Source organism: Suricata suricatta, chromosome 8 (assembly GCF_006229205.1).
Source record: "Suricata suricatta isolate VVHF042 chromosome 8, meerkat_22Aug2017_6uvM2_HiC, whole genome shotgun sequence".
Lineage (NCBI taxonomy): Eukaryota > Metazoa > Chordata > Mammalia > Carnivora > Herpestidae > Suricata > Suricata suricatta.
The window spans coordinates 40875479-40902236 of record NC_043707.1 but is presented as its reverse complement, the minus strand read 5'-3'; the positions used below and the strand labels follow the sequence as shown (position 1 = coordinate 40902236).

The 26758-nt window shown below is 40.8% G+C and overlaps 1 long non-coding RNA gene across 2 annotated transcripts; it reads right to left on the bottom strand.

Annotated features, from left to right (window-relative positions):
- Positions 1-729: 729 nt before the first annotated feature.
- On the bottom strand, positions 730-22643 carry LOC115298204. 2 transcript variants are annotated; one of them, XR_003911655.1, is made up of 4 exons: positions 22533-22643; positions 10329-10491; positions 7652-7774; positions 730-1041 (listed from the first exon to the last, which is right to left on the bottom strand). It is a non-coding gene; the product is annotated as an uncharacterized LOC115298204 (long non-coding RNA). The 2 variants fall into 2 exon arrangements; XR_003911656.1 differs by having other exon boundaries at positions 10329-10482.
- Between the last annotated feature and the right edge of the window lie 4115 nt (positions 22644-26758).

The window sequence follows — 26758 nt, the reverse complement described above, 5'->3', positions numbered from 1 at the left end:
CCAACAACCAATTGAGGCCCCAAAATAGCAAGAGGACTTTTTTTTAAGTTTATCTATTTTGAGAGAGAGAGAGAGCACGAGTGGGCAAGGGGCAGAGAGAGAGGGAGAGAGAGAGAATCCCAAGAAGGCTCTGCACTGTCAGCACAGAACCCGACACAGGGCTCAAACGCACAAACCGTGAGACATGAGTTGAGCCAAAATCAAGAGTCGGAGGCTTAACCAACTGAGCCACCCAGAAGCCCCTAATAATAGCAAGAGGACAAATAATAGCAAGAGAGCAAAGTCTTTGTGATCAAGCAAGAAATATGCTGCTTACAAAGGAAAGTATTATAAATCCTCCTTTTTCACATGGTTGTCAAGCTAACATCTAGTAAAGGTATCTGTTAGCAAGGAAAATATGGAAACAAAGCCAGGCAGTGACATCAAAGTAACAAGACACAGTAATCTACTTGACATTCTCTGATGACACACTACACTGCCTTGGCGTGTAATCTCCTACAGATCAACACGCCAAGAAAACGCCAGTCACTTCCTGGAATGTGAAATTCGGATTTTCCCTCATGGGTTGGGTGTGGGGTAGTTATACACGTGTGTATGGGTGCGTGTGGCTTCTTTCTCCCACTTTTTACAGGAGTCAGCTGTGATTATTCCCTTTTGAGTAAATCTGTCTAAATGCTGTCGTTAAAACCCATTTGTGAAATCTCCAAGTTGCAAAGTATGTTTCGTCTTTGATTGTAACTATTTGTTTATTTACTTTTCTCCCAACTAGCTGCTGAGCAGTTTGCAAAGGTACTCAATAAATGTTTTGTAATGAAGGCCTACACAAGGTTATCTACTTTAAATTGTAGAAAAAGTAGTTACAAAAGCATAATAGAAGCCTAATAACGATAATGAAAGTATTGAAGTCATTACCAAAAATCCAGGTTCCCATTCTGGCTCTGGTCCAGGGCTTTTCACCTTGGATGGGTCTCAATTCCTAAGTCTATTTCTTCATCTGCAAAGTGGAATTATTCATGTCTGCTCTGTTTACATGTAGGGTTACTGTAAGAATCAAATGAGTCCATGAATTTTAATGTGTTTAAGATGTAAACTAAAATATCTTGCCAATGTTATTTATTTTTTAAATGAGAAAAAACAAATTTTGTTTCAAGTTTATATTTAAATTCTAGTTAGTTAATATATACTGTAATATTGGTTTCTGGAGTAGAATTTAGCGATTCATCACTTACATATAGCACCTGCTTATCACAAGTGCCCTCCTTAATGCCCATCACCCATTTAGCCCATCCCCCATTCACCACCCCTCCAGCAATCCTCAGTTTGTATTCTATCAGAGAACATAAGAGTCTATAAACATAAGAATCTCTTATGGTTTGCCTCTTTCTCTTTTTATTCTTCCTTTCCCTATGATCATCTGTTTTGTTCTTAAATTCCACATATGAGTGAAATCATATGATATTTGTCTTCCTCTGACCTATTTCGCTTAGCGTAATACACTCTAGCTCCATCCATGTCATTGCAAATGGCAAGATCCCATTCTTTTCGATGGCTGAATACATCCCACGTCTTCTCTATCCGTTCATCATTTGATAGACATTTGGGCTCTTTCCATAATTTGGCTATTGTTGATAGTGCTGCTATAAATATCGGGGTGCATGTGCTCCTTCAAATCAGTATTTTGGGGTTTTTTAAATGTTCTTTATGTTTATTTATTATTGAGACAAAACCAGAGCATGAGTGAGTGAGGGGCAGAGAGAGGGAGACACAGAATCCGAAGCAGGCTCCAGGCTCTGAGCTGTCAGCACAGAGCCCGACGCAGGGCTCAAACCCACAAACTATGAGATCATGATCTGAGCCGAAGTCAGATGCTTAACCGACTGAGCCATCCCGACGCCCCCAAATCAGTATTTTTGTATCCTTTGGGTAAATATCTAATGGTGCAATTGCTGGGTCATAGTTTAGTCTATTTTTAACTTTTTGAGGCATCTCCAAACTATTTTCCAGGGTAGCTGCATCAGTTTGCATTCCCATCAACAGTGTAAGAGGGTTCCCTTTTCTCCACATCCTCACCAACATCTGTTGTTTCTTGTGTTGTTTATTTTAGCTATTCTGACAAGTGTTAAGTGGTATCTCATCGTGGTTTTGATTTGTATTTCCCTGATGATTAGTGATGTTAAGCATTTTTTCATGTGCCGGTTAGCCATCTGGATGTCTTCTTTGGAAATATGTCTATTCATGTCTTCTGCTCATTTCTTAACTGGACTAGTTGTTTTTTGGGGTATTGAGTTTGATAAGTTCTTTATAGATTTTTGAATCCCTTATCAGAGATGTCATTTGCCAGTATCTTCTCCCATTCTGTCAGTTGCCTTTTAGTATTGTTGTTTCTTTCTCTGTGCAGAAGTGTTTTATCTTGATGAAGTCCTAAGGGTTTATTTTTACTTTTGTTTCCCTAGCCTCTGGAGACAGGTCTAGTACAAAGTTGCCCTGGCTGAAGTTGCCCCGGTTGTGTTCTCCTCTAGGAATTTAATGGTTTCTTTCGTCCATTTTGAATTTATTTTTGTAATATAAGAAAGTGGTCCAGTTTCATTCTTCTGCATGTTATTGTTCAGTTCTCCCAGCACCATTTCTGAAGGGGTGGTCTTTATTCCATTGGATATTCTTTCCTGCTTTGTCAAAGATGAGTTGGCCATATAGTTGTGGGTCCATTTCTGGGGTTTCTATTCTGTTCCATTGATCTGTGTGTCTGTTTTTGTGGCAGTACCATACTGTCCTGATGATTACAGCCTTGTAATACAGCTTGGTGTCCAGGATCGTGATGCCTCCAGGCTTTGGTTTTATTTTTCAGGATTGCTTTGGCTATTTGGGGGAAAACCTATTTTTAAAATGACATGCATTTTATTAGGATATAAAATATGTTTGGGGAAAAACAGACTCAAAAATTCCAAGCCTAAGTTGATAAAGAGCAGGGTAGCTACCTCTCACCTTCTGAGTCTTGTAAGTAGTCTAGAAGGGTCTCTGCTGTTTATTATTTATGTGTCTTCCTTGAGTCTTACTTTCTTTATCAGTATGTCTGAGCTTCAGTTATACCACCTGCTACATAGGAATAAAACATGCCTTACTTAAACTGGCTGGTTTGCTGGGAGGTCCACATTAGATCACTGTTGCTAAGGTCTCTTTGCCAGCCACAATATAAATAAATCTAGTAATATTTTCCTAAAGTGATGAACTTTCAGGCATGGCTTAAAAAAGAAACACACAAGGCTGGGGGCACTTGGGTGGCTCTGTTGGCTAAGTGTCTAACTCTTGATTTTGGCTCAGGCCATGATCTCATGGTTGTGAGATCAAGCCCCACATCGGGCTCAGCATGGAGTGTTGAACCTGTTTGGGATTCTCTCCTCTCTTTCCCTTTCTCTCTGCCCCTCTCCCACGTGTAGGTGTGTGTACGCACGCTCTCTCTCTCCCCCTCCTCTCAAAATAAACTTTAACACACACACACACACACAGGTTGAGAGTATGAGAGGTTACACTGGCCACCAGCAAGCATATCCCAGGAAAGAATAGATTACGGTCTTCAGTTGGATCACATACTGCCTTACAAACTCCATTCTGTCAAGGTCTTGGAAGAAAGTACAATAGGCCCTTTGATATCCATTGGCTTATTCCACCTTCCCAATGCTGTGCCAACCAGGAAATATTATGCCCATTTTCCTGAAGCTTCCAGATGCTGACACTTTCCCAAAACCATGCAACTGGTCAAGAGGTGCTTCGGGAACAAACTCTTCCAGCAGCAGTGGGAGAAGACAAATGTGCTTAGATAAAAGGAGGTAGCCCTGCACAAATGGCCTGTTCCTCATTCCTCTCTGACACAACTTTCAAGTCATCAAATTGACTTGATGACTTTTCTTTTACAAATACTTACTGCTTCTCATTATGGTTGGGGTGCCCAGGAAACAGTTATGATAACAAGCAGATTCAGGGTGCAATAGGGTGACAGGTGTGAATGGGCAAGAACGCATTTCTAACCAGGGGGGAGTATGGTCAGTGTTCACACAGTGCTCACACCTCCCACCCTGAAAGATCTTTAATTGGTGAGGCAGCAGCTACTGCCTGTTAGAAACACCCAGCTCTTGGGGCGCCCAGGGGCTCAGTCAGTTTTGAGCATCTGACTCTTGGTTTCTGCTCGGGTCATGATCCCAGAGTTGTGGGATCGAGCCCTGCGTTGGGCTCTGCACTGACAGCATGGAGCCTGCTTGGGATTCTCTCTCTCTCTCTCTCTCTCTCTCTCTCTCTCTCTCTGCCCCTCTCCTCCCACTTGCACTCTCTCTCTAAAATAATAAATGAATGAATGAATAAACAAAATAGAAAGAGAAATGCCCAGCTCTTAAGTCACCTCCCAATTTTACACATGGACTTGAAGGTCTGCAGAAACACCCACTGGTTTCCCACCGTCACCCTCATAAATATGGCAGCTACGGCCTAGGCAAGTTAAGAATAGTTCCTCAGTCACAAAAATGCTAGAGTCCCGTTTATGTACAAACCTTTTGTTTGCCACCTAGACTTCTTCCTTTGTTAATTCACATCACTCCTCTTGTTTAAAATCTAATTTAGTGGCACCTGGTGCCTCAGGTGGTTAAGCATCTGACTCTTGGTATCGGCTCTCAGATCGTGATCTCCCAGTTCATGGGATCCAGCCCTGTGTCAAGCCTCGTTGTAGGGCCTGTGCTGACAGCTTGGAGCCTGCTTGGGATCCTCTCTCCCTCCCTCTCTCTCTACCCCACCACCCCTGCTCACACACATACTGTCTCAAAATAAATAAATTTAAAATAAAAAAATTAAAATTAAAGTCTAATTCAAGTATCAAAAATTGGAAACAGCCCCAAAGTCCATCAGTTTAGAGACCAATATAGATAAATTATGGTAATACATTCATTCAATGGACCATTAAGCAATCATTAAAAAGAATGAAGAAGGGGCGCCTGGGTGGCTCAGTCAGTTAAACATCCAACTTAGGCTCACAGTTCGTGGGTTTGAGCCGAGCATCGGGCTCTGTGCTGACAGCTCAGAGCCCGGAGTCTGTCTTCAAATCCTGTGTCTCCCTCTCTCTCTGACCCTCCCCTGCTCACGCGCTCTCTCTCTCTCTCAAAAATAAATAAAACATTTTTTAAAAATTTAAAAGGATGAAGTAGATGTGGAAAAACTGCCAAAATATGTTTAAGTGACTTAGTAGAGGGCACAGCAAGGTGCATAGTATGTTCTCATTTTTATAAAAAGAAAATTATTTTAATATTTGTTTTAACACAAATAAATATTATTTTTTACAAAATATTAAAATTAATAGGCATACCTCATTTTATCATGCTTCACAAATATTGCTTTTTACAGATTCGAGGTTTGTGGCAACCCAGCTTCAAACAAGTCTACTGGCACCATTTTACCAACAGCATTTGCTCATTTCCTGCCTTTATCACATTTTGGTAATCCTCGCGATATTTCAAACTTTTCATTATTTGTTATGGTGATTCTGTGACCAGTGATTACAACTTGCTGACAGCTCAGACAATCACATTTTAGTGATAAATTATTCTTTAATTAAAGCATGTACAATTTTTTTTTTTTTTGGTGCAAAAAAGCTGATTTTATTAGAGCACGGGGACAGGACCCATGGGCAGGAAAAGCTGCCCTGGGACCGTGAGGAGTTGGGGGAGGGAAAGTCAAGCAGAGGTTTCCAGAGGGATTTTCATAGGCAAGTACAATTTTTTAGACACAGTGTTATTGTACATCTAATAGACTGTGTTGTATAAATATAACTTTTAGATGCACAGGGAAAGCAAAAAATCCACTGAACTAGCCTTACTGCAGTATCTGCCTTGTGTTCTTGTGGGCAGGAAGCTACGTTCTAACAGGACACCTGGAGGTCAGCAAGGAGGAAGTCACGGCCAGCTATGGGAAGGTCAGAGGCCCATCCTGGTGGCTGGTGGCATTCCACAAGAAGCCAGATCAAACCAGACAGGCCCAAGATGGTGGGCGCCACCAGGGAGACCCCTGACCAAATTAGGAAAAATACCTGGGAGGCCCTGCTTGCAGCCCCAAGTAAATATTCAATCCCCTAGTTAACAACTGTCAATCAACGACAGAAACCCGTCCCCGGGGCACACGGCTGTCTCTCTAAGAACTCACAGCTCTCATATCTCCAGAGGGTTCTTTTCCTCTTAATAAATGTCTCTGCTGGTGTTACTCATCTGCTGTGCTTTGTGTCTGTTCATGAATTTCTTCTCGGGACCAGACCAAGGACCTGCGGCCACTACTTCTGCTCTGGCTGGATCAAGGCCCCAGCGCCCAGGGTCTCCCCAGTTCACGAGGCAACACCCATATAAGCTTATTCTTGAACAAAAACATGTCTCCAAGAGAACTATTCATAGTGGTTGACTTTCGTTAAGGAGACATATTTCATGCCATATCTTTACAGCAGTAAAGTACTGTTTGAATTTTGCCATAGCATGTATTACTCTTTTGGTTAAAAAACAACTTTAAAAAATGAACTCAAATTCTTTATCCCTCAAAAGATCTCCTTGTCCATCCTACTTCTTAAATATCCCCTAAATCTGATTCCCTCTCTCCCTCGCCCACCTGTCCCCCTGATTAACTGCCAGGGGGTGACTGTGCTTTGTTCCTGGAGACAAAAATCTAGAAAGGGTAGATTTTTTTACACAATTACTTTTTTTTTAATGTTTTATTTATTATTGAGACAGAGGGAAACAGAGCATGAGTAGGGGAGGGGCAGAGAGGGAGACACAGAATCCGAAGCAGGCTCCAGGCTCTGAGCTGTCAGCACAGGGCCTGATGCGGGGCCCAAACCCACAAACCATGAGATCATGACCTGAGCCAAAGGTGGATGCTCAACCAACTAAGCCACCCAGGCGCCCCTGCACAATTACTTTAAAAGAATATTGCTCTCAGAACAGCACTTAAAAACCCAGAATATTTAGTTAAATTGAAAGCTATTGAAAGGCACATCACCAATCACACACATCTCCCAATTTGCAAGGTGTATCTTGAATGACCGAGTTGAAGGTCAAGGCACATTACCAGCCACACCCATTTGCAGGGTGTTCGGTCTTGAATGACTTAGTTGCGTAAAGGTCAGTCTGAGGATGTTTGTCCTGAGAGCCAAAACCTGTCATGGTTCTGCCCCTACAAGGTCCAGCCCCCTCTCCTCTGCCCCTACAGGGTCCAGCCCCCTCTCCTCAACTGCTGGACCAGTTTTGTCATTAGTCTCACTGATTCCATTGTTTCTCTTCCTCTCTCTCCCATAAGCTGTCCTCATATTGCAATCAGAAGGATCTAAAATTTAAATGACACTAAGATTCCCCATTGTCCTTGAGATAAAACCTACTTCTTCAATGTGGCTTACTGGGGCCTCCGGATCCCGATTCTTCAGCTTCAGTCTCCCCCTCCACAGACCCTTACTGACGCCTCAGGGCCTGCACCCTGCTCTAAACCCCAGGCATGCTGCAGAGGCACGGAACTTCCTGTTCCCTCAACCAGCAGCGTGGTCTCTCTGGCCTCTAACTCTCTGGGGACCCGTGCCCCACCAACTGCAGAGCAGCAGCCAAAATCTGTGTTGCCACAGGCTGCCCTCTCTGATGCATACCTTTCTCCTGCTGGAACAAGTTATCATTTCCATTAAAAGCAATAAATCTCCTCTTGTTTAAGTGGCAGATGTTTCAGAGTGTCACTTTGGCTTTCAGCGATGCACTAAAAAGGGAAAGGAAACCTATATAGCATAAAGGGTGAGAAGAGATCGAATATTAAAGCCAAGGAATAACTTTTCTAGCAGCCAGGCAGAAGCCGTCTAATGAGGCAACAACTCAAGTTCTTCACGTCCAGACCCTTCCACAAGGGCCCTTCCTGTCATAGACCCGATGTTCTTGTAATCTACGTTCATCCTCAAGGGTGTGATGGTCTTTCCAAGTTTACTCAGAAATCTGACCTCCCCACCCAAGCCCAATTTTCATTTTGATCTTCACCAGGGGAGTTTCCTGGGTGCATGTGCACGACCAGAGAGCACCTTTAAAGGCTTTGCACTTGGGCCGAAGGACAGAAATTTCTTCATGCATGTCCCCCAACAACACAGAGCAGAGACTAGATTTTTCTGGTTCTTTCATAATGTCCACATCATACCCATTCCTCAAAATCTGTCACACATCCAGATAATTCCAGTTAACAATGAACTCTCCCCATATACAATGGCAACGGATTATTCAGTTTTTACACTTCATTGTATAAGGTCTTGAATTGTTCTCTAACAGCTACAAAGCCCCTTTAACCACAGGGGAATGGCAAAATACTGCTGGAAGTAAAAAGATCTAGCTTCCAGAAAGTCAAGAGTCTGCCACTAACCCTCTGCATGACCTTGAGCAAGTCACCTTTCTGGGCCTCGATGTTCCCTGTGGAAGAAGGGTAGAGTGCTGATCTCAAAGGGTCTTCCAGTCTCCGGGTCTATGACTCTGAGCTCCTCAAAGTTCAGGAGCACAGGCCACATCCTCCCTCAAGACACATAATGGGAGCTCTATCAAGACTTGAATGAAAGCCATTGTTGAAGAGGTTGCCTGCCCTTCTATACCAAACCAACAGATGGTTCTCTTCCTTGAAGAGCTCTCCACTCTACACGTGAGTCTCCAACGTCCCTGATATAAACTGAGTAACTTTGAATATCTTCTTCCCCTGGAAAGTTCTCTCTTACAATAAACTTAAGTCTCTCCACATCAACCTTCAAGAAAACTGAGAAACTGTCAATAATGGTTGACATCGCCAGCTTCAGATTTGCCTTACCTCCCCCATTCTGTACTCCTTTTGGCTGCAGCACTTAGATTCTAGCTCAGGAAGCAAACACTAATGCTAGACCACAAATCTGTCAGTGACACAACCTTACTGCCTACACCCCCACTGTTCCCTCTAGGTGAGCCACGTGATTATGTGAATCCATGACTAACACCCAAACGTCAAAGATAAACAAAAACAAACATCTTTTCAGGAATTTCTCTTAGAAAACCAAGTATAATGGGGAAAACAAAAACAAAAATAAGAAACCCACACAAAAAACACAAACAATTAATTTTTTAAGCTTTGGGGGATGTTGAGATTTCTGTCTCAAGATCTGGGGTCGGAAGGGCAAGTGCATCCCAGACAATGTGGTACAAGAGGCTCCCGGCTGTCTTGTCAATGAAGCCTTTCAGACCGTCCACACTACTTCACTTGTTCCTCTAAAGCGGCGCTTTCTGGAAGCTCAGCTCTCAGCTGGCAAGAACCCTGAACCTTGTGCCATTTGTCTATCAACTTCTTTAAAAAGAAAAACCTCCCGTGCAGCTGTCTTGTTTTGCATTTTCTATTCTGTACTTCAGGACACATCATGACAAACAGTGGTGGCAAAGAAGCTCTTTCAAAACTGGGAAGAAAGAAGAAATAAAAAAAGTACCCAGAGGTCTCTGCTTTCAGCTCCTGGAGGAAAAGTTTGCAACCTATAGAAACCAGCACTAATTAAAGAAAAAAGAAAAGAGAAGTCACTCCTGAGCACCAGTAACCAACAAGGAGACGCTTTTTAGGCTTTGCAGTACGAAAAACAGAAAAAGAAAAAAGATGCAGAGCCCATCCATACTTTCCCAACCAAATAATACAGCTTCCCAAAATGTGAATGTAAAAACCTTTTTACATTGAATTGCATCTCAATAAATCAATTTCTTAAAAATCTTCAACTCTATTGGCGCAACGAGAGGAGAAGAGTTGGTGCAGATAATCCAAAGGAGACATTCCCAGGGACACTTTTTTCCAAAAGCATTTTCTTCCACACATTAGTGTACCTTGTGTACATTTTACAGGAAATTTGTAAGTTTCTTTTTCTTAAACTATTATTTAATATAAATATTATACCAATTGAGGCCACACTGGCCTTATACTTGACAGTATAAGAAATCAGTTCAAAAGAGCACCTAAAAAGAACAGAAACTAAGAGTTTTCTTCAAATAGTATTTTAAAAGGCAAAAACTCTACATGTTGGAAACTGCTGTTTAAAGGAATATTATCTTAAAAGAACAATCAACACTATTCACTTAAAAAACTAACAGTGTCTTAATATATCAAGAGCTCAAATGAACTGATGAGAAAAACCTGAGGAAAATGGCAACGTAAATTATAATACAAATAAATAGAAAATCACCATCAATATGAGGAAATGTTCACAGTGAATAATAGTGACCAAGCAATTGATATTAAAACAATAAAAAAACATTTTTTGTCTCCCAATTTAGCAAATAAAACACAAACGAGACTACCTCAGGGTTGGTGACGGCCATGAAACAGGCCCTTCTACCCACGATGACGTGCAAACAGGACGACCCTTCCAGCCCGCAGCTTGTCAAAATACATCAGGAACCTTACAGGTGTTTGTATTCTTCAGAATGGCAGCTCCATTTCCAGGACCTGAACCTAAAGAAACTAATCCTGAATTAGGAAACATAATCCTGAATATGAAAAAGAGTTTGTTTACAAAGACGGTCACCGAAGCATTAAACACTGGCAGACCTCCTTTGATTGTGCTTCGCTTTGGGCGAGGGGCAGAGAGAAGGGACAGGATCCCAAGCAGGCTCCGCACCACCAGTGCAGAGTCCAACGCGGGGCTTGAACTCATGAACCATGAGATCATGACCTGAGCCAAAGTCAGATGCATAACCAACTGAGCCACCCAGAAGCCCCTGCGGTCTTATTTTTAAAAATTGCCTCGGCCACCCCAGCCTTTAGTAACCACCACCTGATCAGTCAACAGCTGTCAACATTGTAGCAAGAGCCTCGGCCTGAAAAAAAGATGATGACTTACTGAAAGCTCAGATGATGATTAGCATTTTTGAGCAATAAAGTATTTTTTTAATTAAGGTATGTACATTTTTTACAGATAAGGCTAATGCATACTAGTTTGACGACAGTATATTATAAACATACCTTTTATATGCACTGGCAAACCAAAAATTCATTTGCTTTATTGTGGTGATCTGGAATCGAACCCACAATACCTCCAAATTATACTTGTGTAGAAAAGTAGAATAAATGTCTAGCAATGGAGGGGCGCCTGGGTGGCTCAGTCGGTAAAGCCTCCGACTTCGGCTCAGGTCATGAGCTCACGTTCGTGGGTTTGAGCCCCGTGTCAGGCTCTGTGCTGATAAGCTCAGGGCCTGGAGCCTGCTTCTGATTCTGTGTCTCCCTCTCTCTGCTCTATCTCTCTCTGTATCAAAAATAAAAAAATAAAAAATAAATAAATAAAATGTCTAGCAATGGAGAGTGGCTGAACAAATTATGATATATCACACTACTGGCAGTAGGCATTCTAAATTAGATTTATGAATACTTTTCTTAATGTTCATAATTTGGGGGGTGCCAGGCTGACTCAGTCAGTAGAGAGGGGACTCGAGCTCAGGGTTTTAAGTTCAAGCTCCATGCTGGGTGTAAAGATTGCTTAAAAATAAAAAATATTTTTTAAATGCTCATAAATTTAAGAAAAATGCAAAAGAAGCCACTATATTTCATGAACCCAAATATTTTTAAATTATATTTAAAAGACTTGGAAGGAAATATAAAGAAACTGCTGTCCTTAACATTATGGATTCATTTTCTTCTTCTTTCTTTCATACTTTCCAAATTTCCAAAGGGCGCGTTTCACAATGGGAAAAAAATAGATTAAACTTAAATTAAAAACCCACTGTCTCTATAATGTGCAAATGCCAGTGTGATGGCTATGATTAATAAGAAATATTAATAGTTTTTGAAAGAACTAGATATTTAATTTTAAGTCAGGATCCATGATGAACGTACTCTCCCTCTTGCATATCTGGAACTATGAATTTAGTACTTTAGCAGCATAACATTTTAGGATTATAGTTTATACTAACTCTGTACTAATATTACTTACCCATTAGATTTCAAGCTTACTGAGAAACAAGATCATATGGGTGTGTGTGATAAAACTACCTCCCCATTCCTGATCCCTTCTGCATATAATCAGAACTTCTCATGACTGTTTCTCTCACTGATAAAGAGCTAAGTCACTAGACAGAGCAGCTAGTGAAACCATCAGACATAATGGACACCAGTATCTCTCCTTGACTTGGGGTATGTGACAGAGATATATGTATTTACTGTACAGAGTAATTACATAACTATTCTTGCCATATTTGGCAGGTAGAGGCCCAATGACTAAATGAACCTCAATTCAGAATGGGAACAAGTGTTTAGCTATTTATATCAATCCATTTTATACACGCCCAGTGGTTCCAGGGGACTGCATACTACTCCTCTATCTCTAAGGGTTTGTCGTGGCCCGTCTCTCAGAGTTTTAGGAACCCTTGTTTGCCATCACCTGGCTCATTCCCACCACCTCCAAAAATGGTAAGATTTTTACTTAGACCTATGAATCACCCAACCAACTGCATGACTTGGGACAATTTATGTGCTTTCCCTATTCTATAATTTACAGCTACCCTATTCAGTCACAGTAGCTGCCAGTCACATGTGCCTTTTGAGCCCTGTAAATGTGCCTTCTGCAAATTCAGATATGCTGTAAGTGTAAATACACACTGCATTTTAAAGACTTACTATAGGGGCACGTGGGTGGCTCAGTCAGTTAAGGGTGTGACTCTTGATTTGGGCTCAGGTCATGATCTCACAGGTTTGTGGGATGAAGCCCCTCACTGGGGCAGAGCAGAGATCTCCTTATCAATTTTTTAAGTTGAATGGTTGGTTCATGGACATCTATTCTTTATATCATGTTGTATACCTTGAATGTCTAATAATAAATCAATATATGAGTTTAACATGAATTTACCAAATACCAAATAGAGAGTGTCAATCTTTATTAAAATCCTTGAAAACTCAGGCTTAAGCCTGGATGTCTCCTACTAAAAAGAAAGAATAATTGTTTCATTTTTAAAAACTATACTGACCCGCAGGGAAAAATAGAAAATTGCATTGCATTCTTGCCTAGATAGCAAATAACTTCCAGCAACAAACTGGGAATTATTTTTGTTTCACAGAATCAGAGTTGAGTCCAACTCTGAGTTGTCTAATAGGTTCAGACAGCTTTGCCTTTTTTTTTTTAATGTTTTTATTATTTATTTTGAAAGCTAGAGATAGACCATGAGTGAGGGAGGGGCAGAGAGAGAGGGAGACACAGAATCCAAAGCAGACTCCAGGCTCTGAGCTGTCAGCACAGAGCCTGATGTGGGGCTCAAACTCTCGAACCATGAAATCATGACCTGAGCCGAAGTTGGATGCTTACAGGACTGAGCCCTCCATGCGCCCCTTAGCTTGGCCTTTCTAAGCTCCCCTGCTCCAGACACAGCTTCAACAGCATCAGTGATCCCCGTGCCTGAGGAACAGAGACTTGGAATCACCTGCTTTCAGGGAGCAAACAGAAGTGTGAGTGGCAATGACGTTAGTGTTTTGGTGTGTGAAAACCTAGTGTGAATTTTCCCCTTTCTCTGGCAACAGTTCACAAGGTCTTATAAAAAGAAAAAGACCCTTCTTGCTCTGCTTTTACTGACTTCAGAAATAATAATCGTTAAAACTGTCTTTTGATCTAGAATTACTTAAGTAGTTCTTTAAGGATCTTTTACAGCCCTTATCTTCAAGGTACCTAAATCACAAGCTCCTTTTTTCCTTCCACGTTTAAAGTAACATCAGCTGCAACTGTTGGGTGGCTACCGCCCTCTAGTGCTTATACTTTTATAATAAAATTTTTAAACACTAATCTCACACCACAAAAAAGTATATCAGTACTTAAATAACATCCTATTAACCCAAGATTTTTTGACTTCACACTATTGACATTTTGGGTGGGTAAGTCTTTTCCTTGCCCTGTGGAATGTTAGCAGCATCCCTGGCCTCAACCCACCAGATGCAGTTGCATCCCCAATCCCAGTTGTGACAAATGAAAATGTCTCCAGGCTTTGCTAAATATCACCTGCGGAGCAAAATCACCTCTGGTTGAAAACCACTGTATTATACTAAACGCTGTCCCATATGTTCACATTAGTCCTGAAAATTATAAGCAAAAAAGGGTCTCCTCTATAATAATGATTCTATAAGTGAGATAAAGGAGAATTTCATTTCTGCATTAAACCAAAAAAATAGAGAGGATGAAGGTTTTTAGGTCTCCCTCCCCGCTCCCCAAGGCTCTGGCTAGTGGGACATTCTTTACACCTTTAACTTTACATCCCAGTTTTACTTCTTAGATCTTTTCACTTGCTTTCAAAGTGTTTCAAGCAAAGCTTACACCTCTGGCTGAAGCAGGGAAGATGGGAGGGAAAAGGACGGGGGGAGGTAGGGTCTGTTCTGTGTTCTAACATAATATGACACATAATAATTGTCCATATAATATGAGAATTCTTATAAAATATCAAAATTTCAAATCTGGATTTTAGAAAGTTACATTAAGAGGGTTTATTCAAAAAAACAAAGAGGGTTTATTCAGATCTGCCTGCTGTGAATAATTATTCCTCATGCAAGTACATTATGCTTATAAATCCTGATTCTGTGAATTTTAAAACCTACAAATGACTGAGGACTAGATACTTTAAATATTAAAAAAAGTAGTTTGGACTGGCTCTGAATGTAACTTACCCCCTTCATCAAGTTTCTGACTTAATTGGTTTTATTAAAGAAAAAAAACATAAATAAGAATCAATTAAAAATTTTTATTCTAGGGGCACCTGGGTGGCTCAGTCGGTTAAGCGTCCGGCTTTAGCTCAGGTCATGATCTCACAGTCTGTGGGTTCGAGCCCCGAGTCAGGCTCTGTGCTGACAGCTAGCTCAGAGCCTGGAGCCTGCTTCAGATTCTGTCTCCCTCTCTCTCTGACCCTCCCCTGCTCACACTGTCTCTCTCTCTCTCTCAAAAATAAATAAAACATTAAAAATTTTTTTAAATTTTATTCTATGATTAAGAATATATTACTTTTTATTAACGTATTCAGATCGACTATTGTATGTATGACTTAGTGAACTTGGAAATATCACTCAAGAAGCAGAACCTTGGGACGCAAATCTATTTTAGCTGCAGAGAGCGGTATGCGATCCCTCCCCAGCCTCCTCTTAGAAGCTGCTGCTTTCCTGACTCTGTTTATATTGGTTTCATCCTATTCTCTCTACTTAAACTCAATTAGAAATTCGTCTTTTGGGGGCACCTGGGTGGCTCAGTTGGTTAAGCATTAGGTTTCAGCTCAGGGCATGATCTCACAGTTCATGAGTTCAAGCCCCATATCGGGCTTTGTGCTGACAACTCAGAGCCTGGAGCCTGCTTGAGATTCTGTGTCTCCCTCTCTCTCTCTCTGCCCCTCCCTCACTTGCACTCTGTTTCTGTCTCAAAAATAAATAATCATTAAACATTTTTTCAAAAAAGAAACTCACTTTTTTTAATATTTATTTTTCTTAGAGAGCATGAGGGAGGGGCAGAAAGGGAGACAGAAAATCCCAAGCAGGCTCCCCACTCAGTGCAGAGTCCAACGCAGGATTCTAACTCAACCCAGGCACCCCTACAAAGTTTTCCAATCGTGTAATAAAGCAAGATAAAAACAGATCTTTTTCTTTTATGTTTTTTATTTATTTTTGAGAGACAGGGAGAGCAGTGGAGGGTCAGAGAGAGAGGGAGACAGAATCTGAAGCAGGCTCTAGGCTCTGAGCTAGCTGTCAGCACAGAGCCTGACGGGGGGCTTGAACCCACAAACCATGAGATCATGACCTGAGTCGAAGTGGGATGCTTAACTGACTGAGCCACCCAGGCGCCCCACCTTTGATCTTTTAAAGGACAGCCAAATGGTTTAGAAAGCATATTTAAAATAATAACACAAGGGAGCCTGGACTCTTGATTTTGGCTCATGTCGTGATCTCACAGTTTGTGAGATCAAGCCCCACACCTGGCTCTATGCTGACAGCGGGGAGCCTGCTTAAGATTCTCTCTCCTCTCTCTGCCCCTCCTCCCTCCCTCTTTCAAAATAAATAAATAAACTTTTTAAAAGCAAATTATTCCAGAAATTAGTTTATGTATTCATTGTTCATTTCACAGCACTTTAAACCCCTGAAGGAAATATTCCCTTAGGTTTTCATTTAAAGACACTGTGTGTGGTAGGCAGAATGTTGCCCCAGTGCTCCCAGAAGTCCCTGTCCTGAGCCCCAGAACGTGTGAATGTATTGCCTAACTTGGCCAACGAGATTTTGCAGGTGAGATAAATTAAGGATTTTGAGACAGAAAACAAGGCTGGATTATCTGGCTGGGCCCACAGCAGTCAGAAGGCTCCTTCTTCGATTCGAAGAGAAACCAGAGTATCATCACAAGAGGGGGACAGGAAAGCCAGAGGAGGTGCAACCACGGAAGCAGAGGTCAGAGAGGGGCGGGGCTACCTGTGCAGATGAAAGGGCCCTGAGGGGGCGGGGGAAGAGGTGGTGGTGATGCAGGAGGGCACTTGTGGGGAAGAGCACTGGGTGTTGTATGGAAACCAGCTTGACAATAAACTATTAAAATAAATAAATAAATAATAAAAAACAAAAAAATTTAAAAAAGGCCCTGAGCCTGGGAACGAGGGCTGGAAGGGACAAGGACGGAGTTCTCCACTAGAGCCTTCAGAAGGAACATGGCCTTCCCACATTTTGAGTTTAGCCCCATTAGACCTGTTTCAGATTTCTGACCTCCAGGACCATAAGAAAATTTGCATGGAGTGACTAAGTTTACGGTCATTTGTCCTAGAAGCAATACGAAATGAATACAGAAACATTTCATGAACCTTTTAGTATTTTTAATATTCCATTCAGTTGGCATTTCACCATCTGAATAATCCATCTCATCATGCTTCTGTTTTTAAAATGGGTGCTCTCTTCTGCTGGTGGCTAATAACTATGTTTTCCCTAAAATATACTTGCTATTTACCTTTAGTTAAATAACATTCCCAAAATTCAAGAGACAAACATATTCAGTGAAAAACACCCACAATAACCACCACAGGACAAATTTACTGGGTGTGACACACGCAGCAGTCACTACCTATGAAATCTCAAGAGCAAAAGTTAAGTCCAGTAGCAGAACCAAGTAAGTTGAAATTTGATTCAGAAGACAGAAGTTGACTTCAGAAGAAAAAATGACAGGGGTGCGGGGTGGCTCAGTCGGTTAAGCATCCGGCATTGGCTCAGGTCATAATCTCAAGGTTTGTGGGTTCGAGCCCCTCATCAGGCTCTGTGCTGACAGCTCAGAGCCTGGAGCCTGTCTTCAGATTCTGTGTCTCCCTCTCTCTCTGACCCTCCCCTGCTCACAATGTCTCTCTCTCTCTCTCTCAAAAGTAAATAAAAAATTAAAAAACGAAGACGACGACAAAATGACAGCCATGCTGCTTTGACATGACCCTTTAGCAGAAAGCTGACCTTCTCAGCAGATGTTAAAACACGGTAAGTCAGTGTGAGAGAGAACTAAGCTCAATAACCTGTGAGAAGCAGGCCTACCCCCTTCACACAGACGGAGGGAACCGGCTGACAATGTCTCCCGTCTCATTTCACTGATATTTTCAGGGGGAAAGCAGCCGGTGGGAAAACTCCCTACACAGTGCCCGTCGTGTCTTCTTGCAAAGTGTCCATACAACACTCCTTCTCAACTAGAGGTATTATTCGGACACGCTTTAAGGAATCAGAATTAAAATCTACTTCAAATCACTAAAATAATGTCATATACTCACAAAAGAAAGCTTTCCTTCCATTGCCAACCCACTGACAAATCTAGAAAGATACTATTCCAAACATCATGCACATTACTGCTTATGACTTTGACTCCTGAAACTCTACGAAGAAAATTCTGCACACATCTTTTCCAAAGTACTTATGAAAAACAAGAATATTTCATCCAGATGCTGTTTCCTAAATTGGCCAAAATGTGTTCTTCCCTGATTTGAAATGTAAGAAATTAGTTTAGCTTAGCACTTCTAGTTTAAGAAAGTAAGCTTCAGAAATTGTCTTGCTTCATCTTCTCCTGTCCTGTTTCAATTTAACCTGAATTAGCAATATATTGATTAAATATATCAGGGATTTTATATATATATATAATGTGTGTGTGTGTGTGTGTGTGTGTGTGTACACATACACACACACATATATTGGGGATTATTATTAGGGATATATTAGGGATTTTACTATATTTACTATATTTCTCTCTTTTTTTTAGTGTTCATTTATTTTTGAGAGCAAGAGAGAGAGAGAAACACAGAATCTGAAGCAGGCTCCAGACTCTGAGCTGTCAGCACAGAGCCCAACATTGGATTCGAACACACGGACAGCGAGATCATGACCTGAGCTGAAGTCAGACGCTTAACCCACTAAGCCACAGGTGCCCCTGTAGTTCTCTCTTTACACAACTTATTTTTTCTCCTTTGATATGGTGAAGTTAAAATGTCTCTAGACAACTTTATCCTTTATGTCTAAAGAATAAGAACAGGGTGAGGTTAAGGGGAAATAGTTCAAGAAAAGTAAACTCTAGCCATTTTTTACCAGGCATTATATACTAGGATTATAAACCAGCATTATAAACAAGATATTGCTACAAAAGGTAGAAAATGCAAATCCCTGCCTTCCAGGAGTTTTCTCTTTGGTGGTGCTTAAAACAGGAATTTAGTGAGAAAAAAATGCAATGCGTTTTTGCTTTTGATGTGTTTAAACAAATTTTATCATTTTTTTATGTCAGTTCTCCATCTTCTTCATAATATTAAATTCATTAATGATAACAACCCACAAGAAAAGATGGTAACACATTTTACTTATCTTAATGCTCAATAATGTATCTCTAGAGCTTGGAACACAGCAATCAATACATACCTACTGAATGAATAAATATGTCTTACTCTTTATTCTTTTAGACCAACTTTAGGAATAACTTCAGTTGCCCCTCAAAACATTCCATTGAGAATTTAAATGGAAACTGTATTAAATTTTTAAGCTGATTGAAGATAGCCTGATATCTTTACAATGTTTAGGTTTTGCATCCAAAATTTAGCGTGACTCTCCTTTTATTCAGTGGTGAAAAATTAAGGGTGTTCCTATTAGAGGGTGTTTCCAATGTTTTCCTCTCTGGTAATGATTTGACAATTTGGATTATATAGATCAAACACACTCTTCATTAAGAGCATAACTATAAATTGTATTTGTTGATACAGTAAATGAAATCTTATTTCATTACATTTCCTACCTAAATATGCCAGAACAGTAAAGTGCTTTTTCTTGAACAACTTCATTAATTCAAACATTTAGTCTAACATAAAAATTCCATCATCTACTTTCTGCAACCCCCAGATTTTTTTTTTTAATTTTTGAGAGACAGAGAGACACAGTGCAAGCAGGGGAGGGTCAGAGAGAGCGAGATATACAGAATCCAAAGACAGGCTCCAGGCTCTGAGCTAGCTGTCAGCACAGAGCCTGACGTGGAGCTCGAACCCACGAACTGTGAGATCATGACCTGAGCAAAGTTGGACACTTAACTGACTGAGCCAACCAGGCACCTCCTGCAACCCCCAGATTTAAACCACTTGTTTATTATCTTTTGCATTAGTCAAAAATTTCAAGACAATTTTATTTTTATTTATTTTTACTTATTTTTTTTTAATTCTTTAACATTTACTGATTTTTAAGAGACAGAGACGGAGCATGAGCGGGGGGAGGGGCAGAGAGAGAGAGAGAGAGAGAGAGAGAGAATCTGAAGCAGGCTCCAGGCTCTGAGCTGTCAGCACAGAGCCTGATGCAAGGTTCAAACCTGCAAACCATAAGAATATGACCTGAGCCAAAGTCAGACACTTAACCCATTGAGCTACCCGGTGCCCCTAAAATATTCATTTTTATCATATATCTTTTCAGCATCCTATATTTTTTATTTCTTTTACTTTTTAATGTTTATTTTTGAGAGAGATAAAGACGGCATGAATCTGAGGGAGGGCCACAGAGAGAGAAGACAGGGATCCAAGGCAGGCTCCATGATGTGAGCAGAGCAGGGCTTAGACTCACGAACCATGAGGTGTTGACCTGATCCGAAGTCGGATGCTTAACCGACTGAGTCACCCAGGCACCCCAGGCACCCCACATCTTGTGTGTTTTTTTTTAATGTTTGTTTTTGAGAGAGAAAGAGAGTTGCATGAGTGGGGAGGGACAGAGAGAGAAGGAGACCAAGAATCCCAAACAGGCTCCACACTGTAAGCATAGAGCCTGATCTGGGGCTCAAATTCACGAACCCCAAGATCATGACCTGAGCCAAAGTCGGATGCTTAATGGACTAAGCCAGCCACCCAGGAGCCCCTTAATTTTTAATGTTTTAAGATGAGATTTATTATTGAATCATCCTCAAATATCTGAGATAAGTATTTCTCAGTTATTGAATTATTCTTTGAATATATTGTAGGTGAGATTCATTTTCAGTAGTCAGTATTAGTCTTACACGTGTTTTTTCCCCCCAATGGATAATTTTACTTTCAGATTAGGAGGGCATCATTTAGGTAACTAAAAAAGATAAACCAGAACATTAGTAGCCACTTATAATTACAAAGGAACAATAAATAGATGTCTCATCTTCAAGAATGGAACAACAATCAAACATATTCAAAAGAGAAATGAGGGGCACCTAAGAGAAATGAGGGTGGCTCATTCAGTTGAGCTTCTGATATTGGCTCAGGACACAATCTCCCTGCTCGTAGGTTTGAGCCCCGCATCAGGCTCTGTACTGACAACTCACAGCTCAGAGCCTGGAGCCTGCTTCGGATTCTGTCTCTCTGCACCTTCCCTGCTCGCACTCTCACTCTCTCTCTCAAATATAAATAAATGTCCAAAAAAAAATTTTTAAGTGAAATGAAAATAAACCTACTTGCAAATTTCTGCTTTAATCAAATAGAAAACCAATATTTTAAGCACTGTCTTTATTTAAATATTCTCAACTGTTGAAGAATTCAATCTACAGAGAGAAAAACCTATTGCTATTAGAGAGAGAACTTAAGACATCTCAGAAATAGGAATAGTAAATACATACAGTAATGCTTTAACACTAACCTGTTCCTGTATTAAGTGATAGTACGTTTTACAGATTAGATTGATACATGTTTAAATTTTAACTTCATGAAGTTAATAACCTGATATTAATGGTACTAATATTTCTTTTTTTTTAATGTTTATTTATTTTTGAGAGAAAGACAGAGAGACAGAGTGCGAGTGAGGGAGGGTCAGAGAGAGAGGGAAACAGAATCGGAAGCAGGCTCCAGGCTCTGAGCTGTCAGCACAGAGCCCAATGTGGGGCTTGAACCCACGAACTGTGAGATCATGACCTGAGCCAAAGTCAGACACTTAACTGACTGAGCCACCCAGATGACTCTGGTACTAATATTTTCAAATAAGGAAACATAAGTAAAATATATATAAGATATTTTATATATTATATATATAAATTTAATATATGCTTAAGAAGCAATTGGCAAAAGATAGATTATTCAGTAATAAGTGGTGTTGGAATAATAATTTGAGGGTGTGGAGAGACAACAAAGGTTATCCAGAAAATGATCCGGATGTCTCCCAGCATCCCTGACGATGAGCTGGCTGGTATCAGGAGGCATCTGATCTCACCTTCCCCCAAAGTATCCTGGGGCTGAGCAGCAAACATTCCCAGCAGCTCTCTAACAAGCTAGCACCCATGTTCAGGCCGTCTGACACCCGAATTCAGCTGGACTCTCAAGGCCACCCCCCACGTTTGACCCTGCACACCCGGTTCACTCAGGCAAACACACTGGTCTCCTACATAGTGAGCGCATGACCCCAGGAATCCCGCTGACCTTTCTATTTATGAATTCTTGCTTGAACCAAAGAATGCTTGCTGGTGTTTGCCTGAGCCCACTGCTCGAGGAAATGGGTTTAGATTCTGACCTCACCTGACGCACAAAAACAAATTCTAGGCAGTCAACAAGTCAATAAAAATAAATCAAGATAATGAAAAGCTAGAATAAAGTAGAATTAAGTGATTATCAAATCTCTGGAAGATGTGACAAATTTCCAGGCTTCATAAGGATAAGATGAATCACAAACAAAAACACTAATTGACTTACTACATAAATATTTTGAGCATTCACATAACCAAAATAAAAAGACGGAGGTTCCTGGGTGGCTCAGCCAGTTGAGCGTCCAACTTTGGGTTTGTGGGTTCAAGCCCCATTTCAGGTTCACTGCTATCTCCATCTCCCTCTGCCCCTCTCCCAGTTATGCTTGTGCTCTCTCTCTCTCAAAAGTAAATAAACATTTAGAAAAAGAATGGAAGAAATATTTGTATCTAGTATGTTAAAGGGTTAAAGTCCTTATTACATGAACAAGTTAATATGATTTTTAAAAATCAAACAGCAAAAGCCCACCTGATAAAGGTATAAACAATCCACAAAGGAACTTGCAACCAGTCATGACAGAAACACGGATGAAATCAACAATGCGGCAACTCTTTTACCTACTTTTCCTGCCTTTCTGACAGCTCCTTCTTAGCCTCCTCTGCTCTTCGTCTCTCCAACTTCTGTATGTTGAAGTGCTCCATGAATTCAGTGCTTAGACTTCTCTTTCTTTCAGTCTCTACTCATTCCCTAATGATCTCATCCAGTCTCCTGGCTTTAAATAGCATCTATTTATCAATGATTCCCCAAGTTCCTATCTCCAGCTCGGACTGGAACAGCCAACTGCCTACTTGCCAAGTCTCCACAGATTTTTAACAAGTGACTCAAACTTAATGAAAAATGTATCGCAGTCTGAACTACAGATCCCCCTCCTCTCCACCAAATCAGCTCCTCTGGCTGTTTTCCCCTTCTCAAATAACGGCAATTCCATTCTTCCTGTTGCCCAGGCCAAAAATATTGGTATCACCCTGACTCCACTTTTTCCTTCATAGGCCACATCTCATCAGTCAGCAACTCCTGTCGGCTCCACCTCTAAAACGTACTCAGAACTCAATTCACTTCCCCTATCACCACCAGGATCTAAGCCACCATCATCCTTCCCTTGGATTATTGCCGTAGCCTCCTAACTGGTGTGCTAACTTCTGTCTTTGCCCCTCTTCCTGTTTTCAGAATAGCCACAGTGAACCTCTTAAAACCTAAGATAGATGCCCTCACTCCTTTGTTCAGCTCTCCCATAACTACCCATTCTCATTAGAGGTAAAATCCAAAGACCTTCCATGCCCTACCTGATCTATCCCCTTCTTACCCTTCTCCATGAGCTTATCTAATATAGCCATCCTTCTTGTTGGCACCCTCTAGCCGTGCGGCCTTAATATCCCTCCACCACACCAGCCGTGCTTCTACTACCCAGCCTATACACTTGCTATTTCTTATCTGGAATGGTCTTACCAAGGAATCAAATAGTTAGCTTTTTCATTTCTTGTGGGTCTTCACTAAAACTTTTCCTTCACTTTTCTTCCTCCCTTTCCTAAAGACATTAGGATGGGCCAGAACAAGGTAGACTAGCCCACAGTGGGGTGTCAAAGCCAAGAAGGGTACGGAGGGCACCCTTGCAGAGGGGTGACCTGGCATGGGATGTCAGACCTGATGAGGTGGGGGCATGCTGAATGAGGTGAGAAAAGGCATGGGGGCAGGGAAAGGTGTGGCAGAGGAGGAAGAGATTGATAATACACAGCCGGTTCGATCAAGTAAATAAATCGAGGATAAGGGGAGCTAATTTCTGCTAAATTATAGAGTTACAAAGATGGAAAGGGGATAAAACTAGAATGAACCCTGAGGTGTTGGACTGAAATTGGAAGTAAACCATGGTTTTCATATAGATATACAGATATAGATATGTGTATATTGGGTATGTGTATATGCAAATGTGTACAGAGACATACACATGTATCCATTAAGAGGGTGCACCTGGGAGGGGCACCTGGGTGGCTCAGCCAGTTAAGTATCTGACTTCAGCTCAGGTCATGATCTCATGGTTCATGAATTCAAGTCCTGCTTCACGTGTGCTCAGCCCTGCTTTGGGTACACACGTGCCTCACTTCAGGTGAGCCACACTCCCCGCCCCTCACGGTGTGTTCTCTCTCTCTCTCATTCTCTCTCCTCCCCTTGCTCTTTCTCTCCCCTAGACTCACTTGCACCCTCTCTCTCTCAAAAAGAAAAAAAAAAAAGACCTGGGAGGAGCAACTCCATTCATCTCCAATAGCAATGAGCACACCTAGCCCCCAGGAATGGCTTCAAAACTGCATTCTTAAGAGCACCTCAGAGAAACAGCTGATTCCAGGGCTGGGCCTGGAAAGTACAAGATAAGCCTGGAACAAACTGGCATGCCAGACAACAAGGAGTGCTCAAAGAATGGTGGGGGGTGTCAAAAGGACCAATGGGAAAATCTAAGAACGATTTAAACACCAAAGAAATGGCCCTCACTCACTGACTAAAACAGGAAACTATGAGCTCATAGACAACCACACTAAAAAGGGAATGTGATCAAGTTTTACCCCACAAAACACTTGATTACAAAGAGAAGAGGAACAACTTTATAGTGGACAAGATTGAAGGGCACCTAGGGGGCTCAGGCGGTTAAGCGGTGGCCTTTTGATTTCAGCTCAGGTCATGACCTCGCAGTTCATGGGATCAAGCCCCACATCTGGCACTGTGCTGTCAGCACAGCACATCCGGTCATCGGTCTCCCCCGATCTCTGCCCCTCCCCTGCTCAGGTTCTCTATCAAAAATAAACATTAAAAAATAAAATAAAACACAGTGGACAAGTTGAAAGATACTATCTAAGTCAAGTGATCTAAGTAAATATCATTAGTAGTGAAGCAAACAGATATTATGTGTCACCTGATAAGATACAGTAAGAACATAGCATTGTCTCTGTCCTAGGCCCACCAAAAATGAATAACCCTAAGTCTGATCATGAGGAAACAGCAGACAAACCTAAATTAGGGGATGTGCTACATAATAAGTGGCCTGGGATGTTCAAAAGTGTCAAGGTCACAAGAATTGAAGAAACACTGAGAAACTGTTTCAGCCTGAAGGATACTAAAGAGACATGATAACTAAAAGCAACAATTAGATGCAAAATTGGATCCTTTTTCTATAAAGGGCATTATTGAAACAACTGACAAACTCTGACTGGGGTGTGAGGCTAAGATAGCATTAATTCTCAGTGTTAATACTCTTATTTTGACGGTTACATTTTCATTGTGTAGGAGAAATGTTTTTGCAGTAAAAACACATTAAAGTATTTGGGGAGGTAGTTCATTCCATGGGTAAGCAATTCTCAAATGTTCAGGGAAAAAAGTTCTTGCTTCTATACTTGCAAGTTTTCTTTGGCTTGTGATTTAAATTTAAAATATATTTTCAAACTTTGTCACTTACTCAATGAGACCTTTAAGAGCCACTCACTAAAATGCTCACCCCAGTGACACCCAATTCTCCTTCCTGCTTTGTTTTCCTCCGTTAGCACATGTTTTATTTATTTATCTAGTTAATTGTTTCTCCCAAGAGGATCTATGAAGGCAGGAGGGTTTGTTTTATTCACTGCTGTGTCTGGAGGACATTGCCTGGAGTGTAATAAGTACTCAATAAATATTTAATGAATAAATGAATGTATAAGCCTATTAAATAAGTGAATGTTATAAGACAGATAATAACCATTATGAGTGCAGTAAAACTGTTCTCTCCGAATCAATCATAGCTTGATAGAAGTCCTTTGCAGGGGGGCGCCTGAGTGACTCTGTTGGTTGAGCATCCGACTTTGGCTCAGGACATGATCTCACAGTTTGTGAGTTCAAGCCCAGCATCGGGCTCTGCACTGACAGCTCAGACCTGGGCCCTGTTTCAGATTCTCGGTCTCCTTCTCTCTCTGCCCCTCCTCCACTCTCTCTCTTTCTCAAATATCAATAAACATTACCAAAACATTTGGGAAAATAACTTGGCAATTAAGAATCATAAAAATATTAATGCCCTTTAACCTAGAAATTGTACTTCTCGGAGTTCATTTTAAGGAACTATCCTAAAATAGAGGAATGCAATCAACAGTGTTAAGCTGTTCACTATGGTGTTATTTATGAAAAAAACAAAGAGAGAGAGAGAAATAGACAAAAAAACATTGGATAAAGCATGCACATGCACAGGGTAAAATTCTATTTTCTCTGAAATTCCATTTGTTTTAAAAACCATTTAGTTTGAAATTCTAATAATATGGGGGAAAGTTTTTATATATTATTATATTAAGGGATAAAGTCAACAATATGAATTTATAGCCTATGATTCCAACTAAATAAAAATATGCACTATAATAAGCAATTCTTGTAGTATGGTAGTTTTTTTTTCTCTATTATCCAAAATTTTAGTAAAGAATTATCATTTACTTTCTTAAATACATTGATAATTAAAAAGATTTATTTTTTAAAAACATATCATGGCACAAGTTAGCCGGTTGTAGTGTTAACCCCCATGAAAGAAGGTAACCGCTTGGGTGCAGAGATGAGACACATGTAAATCAAAGACTAACTACTCTGTGTTCAAACATGACCAAACATAAAAGAGGTAAAGAAATTTAAAAACCTGTTTGAGTACAAAGTATGTTAAGTAGTTTACATAAAATCAGAAGAAGAACTTGGCCACATTAGTCTTTTACTCCTGCACCAAGACATGCTTAATAAATACAATAAATACTAACACGATGTATACTCAGATGCGGGTCATGGTAGCTTCATCCGGC